The sequence below is a fragment of the Homalodisca vitripennis genome, chromosome 4 (genome assembly GCF_021130785.1).
Source record: "Homalodisca vitripennis isolate AUS2020 chromosome 4, UT_GWSS_2.1, whole genome shotgun sequence".
Taxonomy (NCBI): Eukaryota; Metazoa; Arthropoda; class Insecta; order Hemiptera; family Cicadellidae; genus Homalodisca; species Homalodisca vitripennis.
In genome coordinates, this window is record NC_060210.1 from 3756567 (window position 1) to 3773066 (window position 16500).

Genomic DNA, 16500 nt, shown 5'->3' on the forward strand with positions numbered 1-16500 from the left:
TGTATGTGGTTTAAGAAGGTTTGACCATGTTTCGGAGGCTCGACGATCGCTGGGTTTGTTGACTGTAGCTGATACTTGTACCCTGCGCTCCTCATGCCTGGTTTACAGAATCCTGACCACTGGCAGGCCGGGATATCTGAGAGAAAAACTAAAAAGCAGGTCTCAAGTCCGATCTCGCAGTACTAGACAGGATCAAGTGTTGGAGATGCCTCGCGTTCGCCGTGAATTTGAAAGAAAGCGATTTGCGTACTTTGCTCCCAAATTATATAATGAACTGTCCTCCAGCGTAACAGGCCAGGGTGTATCTGAAAAGACATACAAAGAAAATATATACAAGTATTTAATGTACGATACAAGGTGATATAGCCATATATAACTGTATGTCTAATATTATGTTTTATTTATTAATAACTATAAAATAAGCTTTTAATTTTTTAAGAACTATAATAAGACATGAGTCGTTTTGTAAACCAGCAATTATTGTTGAAAACCGCTCCAAAATAAAGTCCTTATTTATTTATTTATTTTATTTATTTATTTATTTATTTTATTTATTTATTTATTTATTTATTTATTTTAAAAGTTATGTAACTGAGTAATGTTTAGCGGAGATAGTATTGAGACTTCATTGGCAGAACCTTGACTAATTCCTTTTATTTTGCATAATGTTGTCCTCCAATAGAAACTGTTTTAATTCAATAAATATCCAAGCATAAAGATTAAAATTTATCAGGAATCTGAGCCAATTAATCGTATAGTTGATACAATAAGTTATTCCTAAAATTTTATCTTTGAAAGTTACATGATGTAGAATAAGCCTTGGCATTACTAAGAAAAACTATACGAACCGTTGGTAAAGATATATAGAATGAGGGTTAAAAATGTTAAATGTTCTAAATAATGTTTTTGAAGAGAACACGTGCATAAAATAATATTAGTATGAAATCAATCTTGTTTTTTAATAGCTAGGAACAGAAAAGAAACTTTACTTTGAATTCAGTTGGTCTCAAATTTCCTTCGGAAAATGCAATTTTACCTTTACAAATAAACTTTTCCAATTAAATAAAGTTAATGAATACAATAGGTAATGGTTTTATGTGTTTAAAGTTTTGATATTAAGAATGGGAGGTATGAAACGATAATAGGAATACCGAGATTTGCCATCTTTATTTTATATAACTGTTTCATATACCACGCTGACATACCAAAAGGTATTGATTTTTTTGTTCAAATCAAATCAGATTTTTACTGCCAGAATATTCTACAATGCATGGCAAAAGTCCACTTTTTACTTGCTAGAATTTGTTCATACACCCCATTATAGATCTCATTCAAACATACAAATTTACATACATCCATTCATTCGCCAATGATTCCCACTTCCAGTGACGGATTCAGTTATTCTTTTTAATTAATGGTCTCTCAATCATATGCTAAAAAATCGTCTACATTATAAAATGCTTGTAACAATAAAAAGCGTTTCAAACGAGTTTTTAACTTCTTGGGCGTTGGAGCGTTTTTTATTGAATTTGGTAATTTTGTTGACGACCTGCCTGTGAAGGCAAGCGTTCATAAACTACCGTTCTGTGTCTCCTAGTTCGGTAGTTCTCTATGACTCTAGTCTCATACGCATTTATGTCTCGGCCATTCGCCATGGTACATTTAGACATACAAAACAGTGTTGTTTCCAAGATGTAGAGACTGGGCAGCGTCAACAGTTGTGAATTTTTTAAGGCTTCCTTGCACGGACTCTCTAAATTTCAACAGAGCGATAATGCGGATCGCTTGTTTTTGCAGCTTGAACAATCTCAATTGTTTGCACAAGCTCCCCACAACACCAACCCGTAAGTGAGATGGGGGTAAATCAAGCCATAATATGCCATCATCAGAACCTGAATAGAGCAGTATTTGGCTAGAGACTTCAAAACATAAATGCCTGAGGCCAATTTGGAGCAAACGAGATCGATGTGATTATTCCAAGTCAACCCTCGATCTAGGTATATTCCCAGGAATTTCGAGCAGTAGACTGCTTCCAGCATTATGTCAGCCAACATAACAGCTAACTCGTTATGCCTGTCTACTGAACGCAAAGTAAAATTAAGAAAATTCGATTTTTCAGAATTGGTCTTAAGATTGAGGTTAATGAAATGTTGGCGCAGTTGTTGATCTCAACAAAACTCTGATGTTCCAGAATCAATTTTGATTTGCTAGTGAAACAGAGAGTCTTATAATCAGCATACTGCACAAGTTTTCCGTGCATAAGTGATGAACCTACGTCATTGACATAGATCAGGAAGAGAATTGGACTGAGAATTGAGCCCTGTGGGACACCATAGCTCAGGCGAATTGGTTCAGATAATTTGTTTGAGATCTGGACAATTTGAGTTCTGTGGCTTAAAAACGACCTGAGCCACTGGAGAGGCACGCTCCGGATGCCATGAGATTCGAGTTTGTCAAGCATTGTAACATGGTCAACGCAGTCGAATGTTTTCGATAAGTCTACGAACACACTCAATGTGGAGTCCCGACGTTCTAGCCCCTCTACAACCATATCGACTAGACGTACAACTGCGTCTATTGTCGGCTTACCCTTCCTGAAGCCAAACTGGTCTTCAGATAGCTGGTTGAACTTATTTAAAAATTTTAGGATTCTTACCAAGAAAAGTTTTTCGCATATTTTCGGTAATTGTTTGGGGAGTGGGGATCATCTTTCTCAATAATCGGGCTTACTTACGCACTTTTAGGAGTGAGAGGAAAACTCCTTGTTCAAAAGAGAAATTTGCTAATTGGGTTAAAGGTTTCACAATATGCTTTCAACATGTTTTTATTCGTCACATCGACATTAAATTTAATCATTTGATTATTTGACTGGGAACTGCTGAATTATTTGTTCAAGCTCTCCTCAACGACAGGTGTCAGTGTCAGTGAGGCTACTGGACACTTTCTCCGTCTTGGGAATCTTTGTGGCGGTGATGGGCAAGGGCCTTGCTCACGAGCAACAGATCCAAAGAATCTGTTAGCCTATTCGCAACCTCAACCGCGTCCTCCACAAGTCTGTCACCATTTTTTAATTTGATTTGATTGTTGCATGTTAATATTTCATTTCCACTTGTGCTGGCATGATATGTGTTTAAACTATTGGCGTCTATGCCTGGGTTCATATTGTTCTGCCTGGAATTTAAGCCGCTGTTGGTTACGATTCTTTTGTTTTATTTATTTATTGGCAGCCCTTTGCACTACGTTATAAGTTTTATCGTCTTTAAACCTAATGAAGAGGGTAGATTTTAATATTATAAAAGTAGGATTTTAAACCTTTTTTCTATCAAAACACTAGAATTTTTCCCAAAAGAGAGACAAATACATCATCTACTCATTCTCACACTATAAATAATATTTCTAAGAACCCCACATCTCCGATTTCTTCTATTTTATTATTTAAAATTACCAAATTTCAACTGGTTCTTTTTTATCCTTTATGTTGAGTAAACTAATATATCTCAGATGTAACAGTTTATATGACTTGAGTGTTCGATTAAGACTTATATTATTGTTTGCTTTGATCCCATAACATGTGCACGTTCGATAAGAATATATAATGCTACATTTTTAATACTCTCAGTTAAATGATTAATAATTTTAACAAATACATGTATTTAGCACATCATCGTATTTTCACTATTTTAGAGTTATGAATGGGACCAACTACTGTATTCAATGAGCAGCCTTTGTGTAAACTTTTACAAAGTAGGCACACCATACTACGTACCGTAACAGGCTTAGATAAAGTGGCATACAGAGCAATCCATAGCTACGTCACCCTCGAAATGTCCTCGGAACAGATAGATAGACGGACAATCATACAAAAAAAGTTGACGCAAAAATAATGCGTCTGGCGTTTTCGAGATATTCGGCTAAGATAGATAAATTTACTGACAGAGAGACATAAATGTTTCTCCATCCCCCAGAGTGACAGGCTTCGCTCAAGCTCAACCAATTATTTATGATCCAGTGTGTAAATCGAAAAGTATGAATAAACTAAACCCGAATGAGTTTTAAAATGTTCTAGTTATAAACTATGTGTTAGTTAAGAACCTACGAACTGTATTGATGCTATTCTTACTCGACAGTGTTGTACTAGCAAAGTGAGTAGATATGCAGTATATATTTGCATTTAGCATTCTATTACTAAGGCTGTCCTTTGTATACATTTTATTACACCAATAAACACAATTGAATACAACATTAGTATTACTAATGATTATTTCTTGGTTTGTACCAATCGGTGAAGCGAAATGAATGTCGTTTTGTATTTTCGTAAATCTAAAGTTAGGCAATTATATTATTAATACTAACAACAATATTTAAAAAAATTAAATATCATATTAAATGCTATTATTAAAAGAGGTGTGAAACCTATTAAATGGAAAGCATGTGCGGCTTAAACAGGGCGCTTAAAATGATTTTAAAGATTGACGGATTTTATCAGAAGCACGTGGACTTTCTTTACTGGCACTTCCTTTTATTTAGTCCTCGGGAGGAATCAACTCGATCCCTACCCTCTTTGGTCTTGAACACCCCTACTTGAAAGTACAGCAACACTTACTGTTTATTGGAGATTCTTGCTTATCATCTCTCAGGAATCATTTGCTCACCTCACATCCTAGCGAAATGATATTTTTCGGGTCTTCTCCAGCATTTATATGCATTTTGTATAAGCTGTGGTTCTTTTAGATACAATATATATATAGTGAAATTTTACATCAAATGAATTAAATAAAGAGGTTTCGTTTTATAGCAAAATGTATGATCTGTATTTCGACATTGCATTATTAATTACAGTAAATTTGTTATAGACAATACATTTTAAATACAATTATTTACTTCTTTCACAAGATTCACATAAGGTCTGTAGCATTAAGGGGGAGTAAAAGACTACTTCATACTTATTGATACTTCGTATACTTATTTGTTTCAAGTCTTTCAGTTGTGCTTTGCAAAGTAGTTTATATACTTTGATTAGTTTTTAATTTATTTTTGCATGCTTAATATTATGCCAAAGGTGTCTTTGACACGTAAGGACGGTTCTGACCCTTGACTAATGGAAGATGAAAGACAGATTCTTCCAATGTGATTGGGGTGGTGCCCGCTATTCCTTCATTTGGCAAATCGAATCTTGACATCTCGGCAGGAGGCAGACCCAACCTCAATCTTATCCATCTTGAAATTTCGAGTACCCTGTCAGTCTACAAACGAAGCATAAGTTAGTTGGGAGGAATTTGGCTCTTGATATTCTTCTCCTAAAGACATCGCCTTATAGACGTTAGCACTAAAAAGTTGATAAAAAGTAATGTTTATAGAAATACTTGTTATAGACATTGTTATATCGCTTGCACTTAGCTAATTTTTAAATCTATAATGGCAAAATTATGCTATAGATCGGTGATATGCTGAAGAGATCAGGTTGCCAATCTTGAAACGTAGTATTAATGATCGTATTGTATCACTAAACAATGGAAAATGTCCCGAAAGTTCCTATTTTCTTCACAATCCTTAAACGGCAAAAACAAACTTCAAAAGAGAACTAAAGATTGTGTCAATCTTCACAAACAACCTAATGTATTAAATGTATTTAACAGTTTTTCACTGCTTATTTGCTAACCTTATAGTTTTATATAAGATTTTTGAATACATTTCTGTAGCAAACATTTGAGCAGTATATAGATTCTTATAATTTTGTCATTCCGGACGACATGTAGAGAATAGAAGGTTCAGTTCTGTTTAACATAGCAATATATCATTTTAAAGGACCGTGAACATGCAATAAATAAATGAAATCCTTATTTTAATTTCCCAATTAAAGGTTCTCTAAAAAGGTTGAAACTCTATTAAATTATGAAATAGGTATCATGCACTAATTAACTGCCAACTTAGATAAGGTTTATCACTCAAACTTTCAAGTAAATGTGAAATATAAATTGAACAGATGGCAGCAGCAAAATTCTTCATCCAAATAAGATTTGCTCTTATGAAGGAGTGACAGGAGCCCTTCAATTCTCTATATTCTCATTGAAAGTCAAAACGCAAGGCTGTGACGTAAAGTCTGACAGATTGTCACATTTATTCCTCACTCAGTATAAACAGACTGAGGAGAGATTTGCACAATTCATCTCCAAAAACTTCGCCGACCTTCTTGTGTTTAATCACGTGTCACTTTCTTGGGTTAAACACGCTATATTTACTTGATAAATCACTGGAAAACTTTCTTCGTGGTTTTAAGATAGTTTATATTGTAATTATGTATTTTATATTCCTTGCAGCAACCTTAGTATAGGTAATTTCTTAGTTGTTCGGTAATCGGTGTAACTAGTCTATGTGAAATTTGTGATTTCAGATAATATATAATGTGTTTATTTTCGATTGTGAAACATAATGTTCGTTTACTAATTTATAGTGTTCATATTATGAAATCAACAATATCATCATTTTATAACTATGAAGTGGTATAAATTAGACTATTTTTATTCTAAATGTTCTTTATAAATTCATTGGTATTGATAACCCATAAATACGTATCTCCTCATGTAAATAGGGGAAGGATATGACTTGTTATGTTAAAGCAACTCTGCAAATCTTAATAACTAATGCAATGGATTGCAACCAAGACTGCCGCGCGTTGTATGGAAAAATATTAAAACACGCATGTTCTAAAGAGCTATACTATTATTTAGTGTGAAATTATATGCAGTGAAGTTTATACTAATGATGATTCAATGTGAGAGTAATGAATTCCAGGAGACGCAGCAAAATACTACTGACCAAAATACTATGAACCAATAAACTGTAACCTATATTAATATTAACGTTTTCGATCATAGAAATGTAACTATGAACAATTAGTAAGCTTCTTTGGGAAAAAATGGTCTTGGAATTTAAGACCAAACATATTTCCCATCGCCAGAAATTCCCTAATGGTCCTATGAAAGGAAAAAATCAAACCAATTATAGCATACATTTTTGATAAAATAAATAGTAATTTATTGCACTTTTGTACTTTTGAGATTTTTTTAAATCAAGAGGGTGAATATCCAGTGCCGACTTAATTGCTACACTTTTGTACTTCTCATACAATTGGACTATATGGAAAGTAGTCAGAACAAGTCCGTAGGCATTCACATTTATGTTTGAAATTTGTATTAATGATCTAAACAGCCTAACAGAGAAGTTACTGGCATGTCTAGAGAGAAGGCCGAGAGCTTAAAGATACCGATATCTACAGGCCGAGAACACAAATTTGTAGCTCTGCAAGTTTTCATAAGTAGGGAAATTCGTAATCTAGCAAGCTCCAAAGAGCAGGGAACTCTAGTGGAATGGAAAGTAACATGATTTCATAGACCAAAAGTTTCTAAAAGTTAAGACCTCTATAGGCCAGAAATCCTGTGTCTTTCAAATGACATAAGTCAAAATCTGACAGCGGCCCTGACAGTTGAAATTCTTTAAGGTTCTAAAGACGAGCAGCATAAGATTGCCGGGAGCAATGGCGGAGCATACTCTGGAGATTTGAAAAGTTCATATCGGCCGAAAGTTACATTGGAGGCTTCCAGAGTTGAGAGACTTCCTGAGATGTGAGTTGATAATGGTTTAAAGGAGCTGACAATTTTGAGACAAGGAGGTTTTCAGAGGCTGGATGCTCCGCAAAACTGGAAACGCCAGGGCCATGAGCTAGAGAGTGCGGGTTCTAAGAGAACTGGTGAAATCAAACGAAGATATTTCTGGCTCTAAGAAATGTTCATGAGTCAGAGATCTATGGATTTTAGATAAAAGATGGATGAAGAAGACCTATTATAACAGCAGCTGGCGATTTCAATAGCCTATATAAAAATTACCGGGTGGTTATAGTATCGAATAATATAAGTTGGAGCCAAACGTAGGGTTATTCCAAAATTGTTATACTACGTGTACACCAAGAGCTCGAGAGTGTCGGGTGCCAAGAAAACTACAGAGGAAATCTATATTGGCAAAATGGACTATAAGAACTTGCTGATATTTGAAAACTTTATGTTATCACTTCAAATTTTGGAAGAAAAGGGAAGAAATTAAAAAAGTATAAATAGCCTCGCGAAAGACTATTTAAGCATTTTTACATTTCATTAATTGTTAAAACATTACGAAGGGGAAGTAATAATTTGTTTAATCCAAAATCACGTAAAGTTAATTTCTTTTCATTTAATAAAATTATAAATTCTTCTAATCATCATTTTTAGGAGACTTCATAGTTTATTCCTATTTCTACAACTATAATAGATGTAGCAGTGAGCTCAGCAAAAGTCATTCAATATAATTTAACCAGTAAATTTTGTACCCACTGTATATGTTCTGCGGTGTGAAACACAATACGTTAAGAACATGACAACGATAATTTATTACAGTTTATTACTTTATAGGCATTTATTAATTAAACGATAATATACTTTTTATTTTAATATTATATCATCACAGTTATATTAATCAATATATTAAGTGAATGTGCTATAACTTCACATTTTAAAATAAAGCCATAAATGTCGAGAATAAACATAAAATAATCCACAAAGGATAAAGAAGTAACAACTAAGTGGATGAAGCCCGTAATTAATCACTTGGGATAATCCTCGAATTCACCCCTCTAATAAAAACTCTGGAAAAGCTACTGACAGAGTATCTTACAGCTCATAGTTTTATAATTTTTAAGTTTAAAACACCCCATTGTAAATAAAAAAAATCTAAGTAAACTTTTAAGAGAGATCTGAACCTTTCCAGTATATATATATATATATATATATATATATATATATATATATATATATATATATATATATATATTTGTATTTGGTAATACAATATCTATTTCAATAAAAGTATGTACTAACTTCTGATATCGGAGAATTGGCGATGAAGCGTGAGCTCCTTTTCTATGTCACTATTTTTATCTCCATTCAAATATCCTAGTACTTAATAATATCAAAATTAATAAAATAAAATCTATATTGATGATTTATTGTAGTCCCTTGGGTTTTATCAATTGTTATAAATTATATTAAATGTATATTATTAATGCGAATAAAGAGTCTTGATAATAAACAAAATACCGCGTAATAACAATACCTTGCCCCATGTTGCTCGTGAATAGACAGAATGAGGTGTATGAACAAAGGGTTGAACGGTATAAGATGCCTTAGACGTCTCATAATTAATGATTGCCTGTTTATGGTTTATGGTAAAGCATGTGTACGTCTTCCATTTAGCTAAGGACGATCCCTCTCAGGAGTATTCTTCACAATACTTATTTTACTTATAAAAATGAAAATGATAAAAAATGTTGGGAAAGTTTTTATTTGCATTTTTTAAAAGAACATCATACTAAACTATAACAGAGATTATTGGAAGTCATTCAGATTATGCACTATAATTAAACAAACACTGTGTACTTATTGTACTAGATGACCTACACGCGATGATAAAATGGAAGTAAAATCTCCCTGTAAGTGACTGTAAACAAGACAGTCAATTTAGCGTCAAAATAATAGTCTTTTACTGCTCCGCTAAGTTTTAAGTTTTTATTATTGCTATTTGAACTAAACGATTTCCATTACAACTGAAACATTATTTCTATGTTGTTACAAGTATCCTTACATTTTAATGCTATCATGTTAGTTACTTGTTTATTTTTATAATAGAGAGAAATATAAAAATCTAAATGTGTAGTATATTATATTAAAAGGTAGGATTACACAACACGTGTCGTAATAGGCTTTCTCGAGGTTGTATGCTTAAATATTTGTATACCCGATATTTAAAATCTACAGCTCATTTCATTCTCGAAATGTCCTGTGACAAATAGGCAGCCAGACCATCATACAAAAAAGTTTATGCATGAAGTTTCTGCATGACGTGCCAAACTTAGTTTTTGTTCATTAAATTGGGTTTCATATCAGTGGTTTAATAAAAACGATTTACCCATCAATTCACCATAAAATTAAATTCCATATTTTGAAATAGTTAGAATACATAGTTAAAGTTTCACACGTTAGAATCTGTTATTGGTTTTTGATATTTTTTACAAATTGATTTATTAATCCATTTTATCGTTTACGTCATGGTTGTTCATTATTCCAATGTACATATATGCACTAAGGGTAAGCAAAATCCTATGGAGTGACATTTCCTATCATCAATCTGAGTTTTCCTCGTGTTTATATGATGCTTTATGCACATTTTTCAATCATATTTAGGACTGACTCTAGACCATAAGCTTACGTGGAACGATCATCTTAAAAATATCCTGCATAAAGCAAAGTGGGCCCTCATGACGTCCAGGAGACTTGCAGGAATCTCATGGGGCGTAAAACCCCATATAGCACTATGGCTTTACAAAGCAGTTGTAAGGCCTCAAATCACTTATGGTTCATTAGTCTGGTGGACAAAGGTGAATCAGGTAACTGCTAAAGCCAAGCTCGAAAGCTTACAAAGGCTTGGCACAATCTTTGCAACCGGAGCAGTTAGGAGCAGGTCCTCAGCGACCCTTGAGGTGGCTTTAGGACTTCTACCTCTTGATGTCCATATAAAAGCTGAAGTGCGTAAGTCAGCCTATCGGCTGATGGTTATTGGCTTGTGGAGGAATGGCGCGTCTAACGCGGGCCATGGCACCATCACTGAAGCTGTAAATCCAAGCGCTATTCTCGAAATGGTCTCCGACATAATGAGAACGGAGTTCGTATTCAATAAGCCATTCTCTGTTGACTACTACTCCAGAGATGAGTGGAAATCGCAAGATAACATCCCAACAATAAGAAAGAGCTTTGTCTGGTACACGGATGGCTCGCTTATTAAGGGCAGAACTGGATATGGAGTGTTTAGTCAATCCCGCAGAACTGCCCTTTGCGGCAGTTTGGGACGGAACTGCGCCATATTTCAAGCCGAAATCTATGGTATCCTGGCCTGTGCCAACCTAGGCCTTACCAGAGGGTACCAAGGAAAGAACATCTGTATAATGTCAGACAGTCAGGCAGCTCTTAAAGCTCTTGACTCCAACAGCATTACATCCAAGCTTGTGTGGGAGTGCTTTAACACTCTCTGCAAACTTGGATCACGCAACTTTGTGCGTCTTGGTTGGGTACCGGGCCACACAGGCATAGGTGGCAACGAATGCGCCGACAGGCTTGCCAAAAGCGGAGCAAGCATGCCATACACCGGTCCAGAACCGAGTTGTGGTATAAGCAAGTCAGCCGCTTACCAAAGTATAAACAAATGGTCCAGGAAGACACACCGCTTGCGGTGGCAGAGTCACCAAGGACAAGCACTCGGCAAAAGACTGCTTGCTGATTCTAGCTCCGGCTTCACCAGATGGCTGATGGGGCTGGGCAGGGATCGGGTTAAGCAAGTGATTGCATTGATCACTGGAGACGGCCACTTCAGGAAAACACCTAAACACTCTAGGTTTACGAAATGAGGACTCGGAGTGTAGACTCTGCAATAAGTCTGAAGAGACTGCAAAACACATAATACTGGACTGTGAGAGACTGGGAGCAAGGAGAAGGGCTCTTTTCGGTAATAAACAACCAGGCGACGAACCAGATGCTAGTATCGGGGAAAAGCTTCTTAGCCTAATTGAGGGCACAAAGATAGGCTTACCCCTCTAACATCAAAGGGGCACACAATAAGCTGAGGTTGACGTGTGAGGATCTGTGAATCCACCCCAATACCCCAACGCTAAAAAAAAAATGTACATATATGCACTAAGGGTAAGTAAAATCCTATGGAGTGACATTCACCATCATCAATCTGAGTTTTCCTCGTGTTTATATGATGCTTCATGCACATTTTTCAATTTTATAGGTCAGTTTCGGAGATATATTGCGGACATACAGACAGATACACAGACATACAGAGAGACGAAAAAAAAGAAATATCAAGCCATTGAGTGATAGGCTTCGCTAAAGCTCAGCTAATAAGCGAATTACGTAATACAATCGTTCTAACACATCGAATTCTCGACCTTGATCTTAATAGAAATTGCAGTCTGTAAGGAGATTATTTCTGCTATAAGTTTTATAGTTAAGAGTAATATTAGCATTTTTCCCAGGTTTTTCTAAACAGTTGATTTGATTCTTTGTTTATTTTCATATCCAATCTGAAGGGGAGATAACTACTGCTATAAGTTTCATAATTGAGCGTAATATAAACATCTACTATAGGTAATTACCAATCAAATTTACATTTTTGTTATTACTATTCATTGATAAACGATAATAGTCCGAGTCGAATGGAACTGGAAAAATGAGCGACGGTAGTGACAATAGCAGCTTGTTATTGTTATTTTGATATTGTCCTATTTTGCTATCACTGAACCAATCTGCCTTTTGTAGAAAACATTTGGGCTTTCACGAAACATGTGTAATAACTGCGTCTCTTGAATTTTATAAACATTCCTTAATTTCATATGAAAACAAAATATAATCGCTTGGAGTTTTAAATAAATAAATTTAATCACATTGTGAAATTAAAATGTTTAAAAGATTGAAAAGTTTATCATTTCAAAACATGTAGTGTATTTTCTGGTATTGGTTAAACAATTTAACATATTTCTTATTAGTTTATTACTAATTATAGGTAGTAATCAGGTAATTTATTATAAGCACTAAAATTTGAACACCTCGTTGCAGTTTGTAACATTAGATTAGATTCTGTCTTTTTATGCAATTGACGAATTGAAACAGTTGTGTCAAAATACACATCAAGGAGGCTGCCCTGAATCAGTCAAGTAGTTTATCATTAATATAAAGTGCTAGAATGATGACGAAACTTAGTATTAAAGTGTAATCCTATCGAAAAGTGTACCAATTTATATGCCATAATGATCTACAAGAATTTAAGGCTACATAAAAACAACTGCACGCCCCTTATGTGTAGTTACTATTTTTCAATTCTAAAGGTTTTTGCAAGTCCGATCCAGGGTAACGTGAACAGTTGACTGAAGTTGGATGACAAAAGTTGGGAAGACAGACGGACATGAGCTTGTGATTTATTTCAAACTTGGATGTTTGAGGAACTGTCATTCCACACAGGACACACTATCTTACCCCCTTTCCTCCCCACCTCATGCCGCAATATTACTAAGTGTTATTCTTTTCTTTTTAGAAAATATTTTTGTATTTATGGCAAACACTCGGAAGTATTGGGTAGAATATTTTAAAAATACAATGATTATACGTGGTACATTCAGGGATGAATCTTCCGTATAAATTACAATGTATGAGTACACAAATTTCTTAGTAAAAGCAAAATCCTATGGAGTGACATTCACCATCATCAATCTGAGTTTTCCTCGTGTTTAAATGAAGCTCCATGCATATTTTTAAATTTTATAGGTCAGTTTTGGAGATATATTGCGGACATACAGACAGATACACAGACATACAGAGAGACGAAAAAAAATAAATGTCAAGCCATTCAGTGATAGGCTTCGCTAACGCAAGTCGATGAGGTTGCTTGCATTTCTAATATATGGCTCGTTTAGTTTTTGAGATTTATCTTATGGTCCTGTGGATGCTTAGACAAACAATAATACGGAAAAGAAATGTATGCATCTCCTCCTAAAAAAGGAAGTGACTCAGCCTAAAGACTGGTGTGCTTCAATGATACACTGAAAAATCTACATTTAGTCATGCGCATCATATAAATCATTCTTTCTTATGAAAAACCTTAAAACTACGTTTTAAATATTTCTTGAGGTACCTTGCAACTTGATACATAGACATTTTTTTCCTTTTTTAGGTTTCGTAGCATTGTTTAAATACTGATAGCTCTGGTGATCTAAGTAGAGTGTTGCAACGCAAGAATTCGCCAAAATAAAATTTTGTCACAGAATCACCTTCCCACTTTTTTCCTCATTACGTAAATAAAAATGTGAAATGTAACAATCGCACATAACTTTACTCTATTTGCCTTCAAATTGCTTTATTTCTCTGTGCCATCATAGTTATCCGTACGACTAATGTACATATATTCACTAAAGCTCAGCTGTCCTGTGGAGTGACATGCACCATTATCGTACTCATTGTTCTTTATGTGGAAATGAAAGCTCATGTACAGTTTCACGTCTATAGATCACTTATATTTTAAGATAATCTGCTCATAGATAGATAAATCGGTTTAAGGACAGAAACAAAAACTTTTTGAGCTAATAGGCTTTGCTAACGCTCAGCCAAGAATAATAGAAACTATGTTAAAATAAATTATGCTGAATTATTTAGCTGCACGTCAACGAAGCCTATCACTTGAATTGGTCCATCTGCATATACGTCTGTCCACACCAGTATCTTTAGAATGAAATTTTGCTTGAACCTTGATTTCTACAAAAGCAACATCGAGTTCGATTATAGCACATGTAATCCCATGCTGACCAGAGACACATTTTACTACTTTGATCTTAAGGTTAAATATTATGGCAGTAAGAAAATATTGGAATAAATAAATTTGTAAGAAAATAACTATAATCATATAATATTTTATTATGTGACATAGTAAAAACACATTGCTACATGCTTGAAATTTTGCATACAACCTAAGAAAAATACGTTATGCAACATATACGAGTATAAAAAACTCCTCTTTTTTACTACTATATGCTTATTACCTTAAGTGTATATAAAAAAAATTTTTGTGTGTGGAAAGAAAATTACGAATTCCAATAAAAAGCTGGACATTATATTATTTTTTCTGTTAGTGTCCCAGTCAGTATTATTGCTTAGAGTTTGCAGCATAAGTTTTATTTGCAAATCTAAAAATACTAGAAGTTTTTCGCTACCGGTCCGTGAATAAAAGTAAAGTAAAGATTTCATATTGTACCAGCTGAATATAGGGCTAAGTAGCCCTCTCTAACACAACCTGGGGACCAACGGCTTAAAGGTGACTTCCGAACCACCACCAATTGCCGGGCAGGCGGGCTTCAAGGACAGGATCGCTCAGCGGCCATCCATCCAAGCAGCAGCCACGCTCGACGTTGCTTGATGTGGTATAAATAACGCATAGTATAAAAAGGTAGAAAAAAAATCTTCACGCTACACTTTCTGCAGATTATATGAACAACTTTTACAGCGCTAAACAATTACGTGGAAGTTACGTGACTAAGTGAAATATTCTTCGATTATGGTTGATTTTGGTCAATTTACCTTTAAATCGATTTCTCTTCAACTCGATTTACCATCCGTTCATGTGAGAGAGACGACGTTAAATATAATTTTTCTTAATAAGTTTCCTACATAACACAACCAATTTAAACTGTTAATAACGGTTAGTTTTCGCTGAAAATATAATGTAATAATATAATAGGTATTGATATTCACAGAATTACTATTTATAAATACAACGAGTTTAATAAGGAAAACCTAAGTCAGTTATTTATTATTAGACTGCTACGGAAATGATGTTTTAGAGTGATATTCCATAAAGAACAATAGTATTACACAATATCACTTTCTTTGAAACGTGAATTTTGTTATATATTCAATTAAAAAAATTATGACATCCTTCTTTGCTGGAATTGCTTTTCATGTTCAAGATTTAATAAGTGTATTTAAACATTTCGTGATGCAATTTCAGTTATAAACTATATAAAAAGTATTGTTTATTAAACACTCACATGAATTTATTGTACGCAATATTAACTTTTATAAATATTATTATTTAAGACCCAACCAAAATCAAATGATTTTAAATCATTGAAAAATTAATTAAATTTATTATTTAGGTAAATAAACGGGAATACAGGAAGTAGGGTTGATAATAAACTAACAGGTAAACATTTAATTTAATCACAAGTTGATTGCAGAGCTGATTAAATCTGAGACTATAGCGGGTTGGTACACTTGATCTGTAACACAACGGGATTAGTCTCGTGTATCATACTTTATTACAAAGTAGAAAGTCCCTATTAAAATTATATACTTTTATTAAATTAAGTTGAATGGTGTGATGTATGTATATTCCTCTATACAGGGTGTCCAAAAACTCCCGGGTCAGTTAAATATTTTTCAAAATATTTAAAATAGAGCTACAAAACCTTACACAAAGTTATTGGACGTAAAAATCGATTTTATCACATATTCAGTGATCCGCTACTTCTTCAGGGGGGCGGCCCGCCAGGAGTCAGAAGAAAATCTTAAATCTAAGCATAGGTTGATATGTATATCAAATAAAAGGTCTTTATTAGTAGAGTACAGAGCCGCAAACCCGACCTCAAACGGATAACCGAGTCAAAAATGGCAGCCGTTCAAAGATGGCTAGAGTTTGGGTCCAAAAAGTCCCGAGTCGGTTAAATATTTTTCATAATATTTAAAATAGAGCTACAAAACCTTACACAAAGTTACTGGACATAAAATATATTTCATCACATATTCAGTGATCCGGTACTTCCTCAGGGGGGCGGCCCACCAGGAGTCAGAAGAAAATCTTAAATGTAAGCAT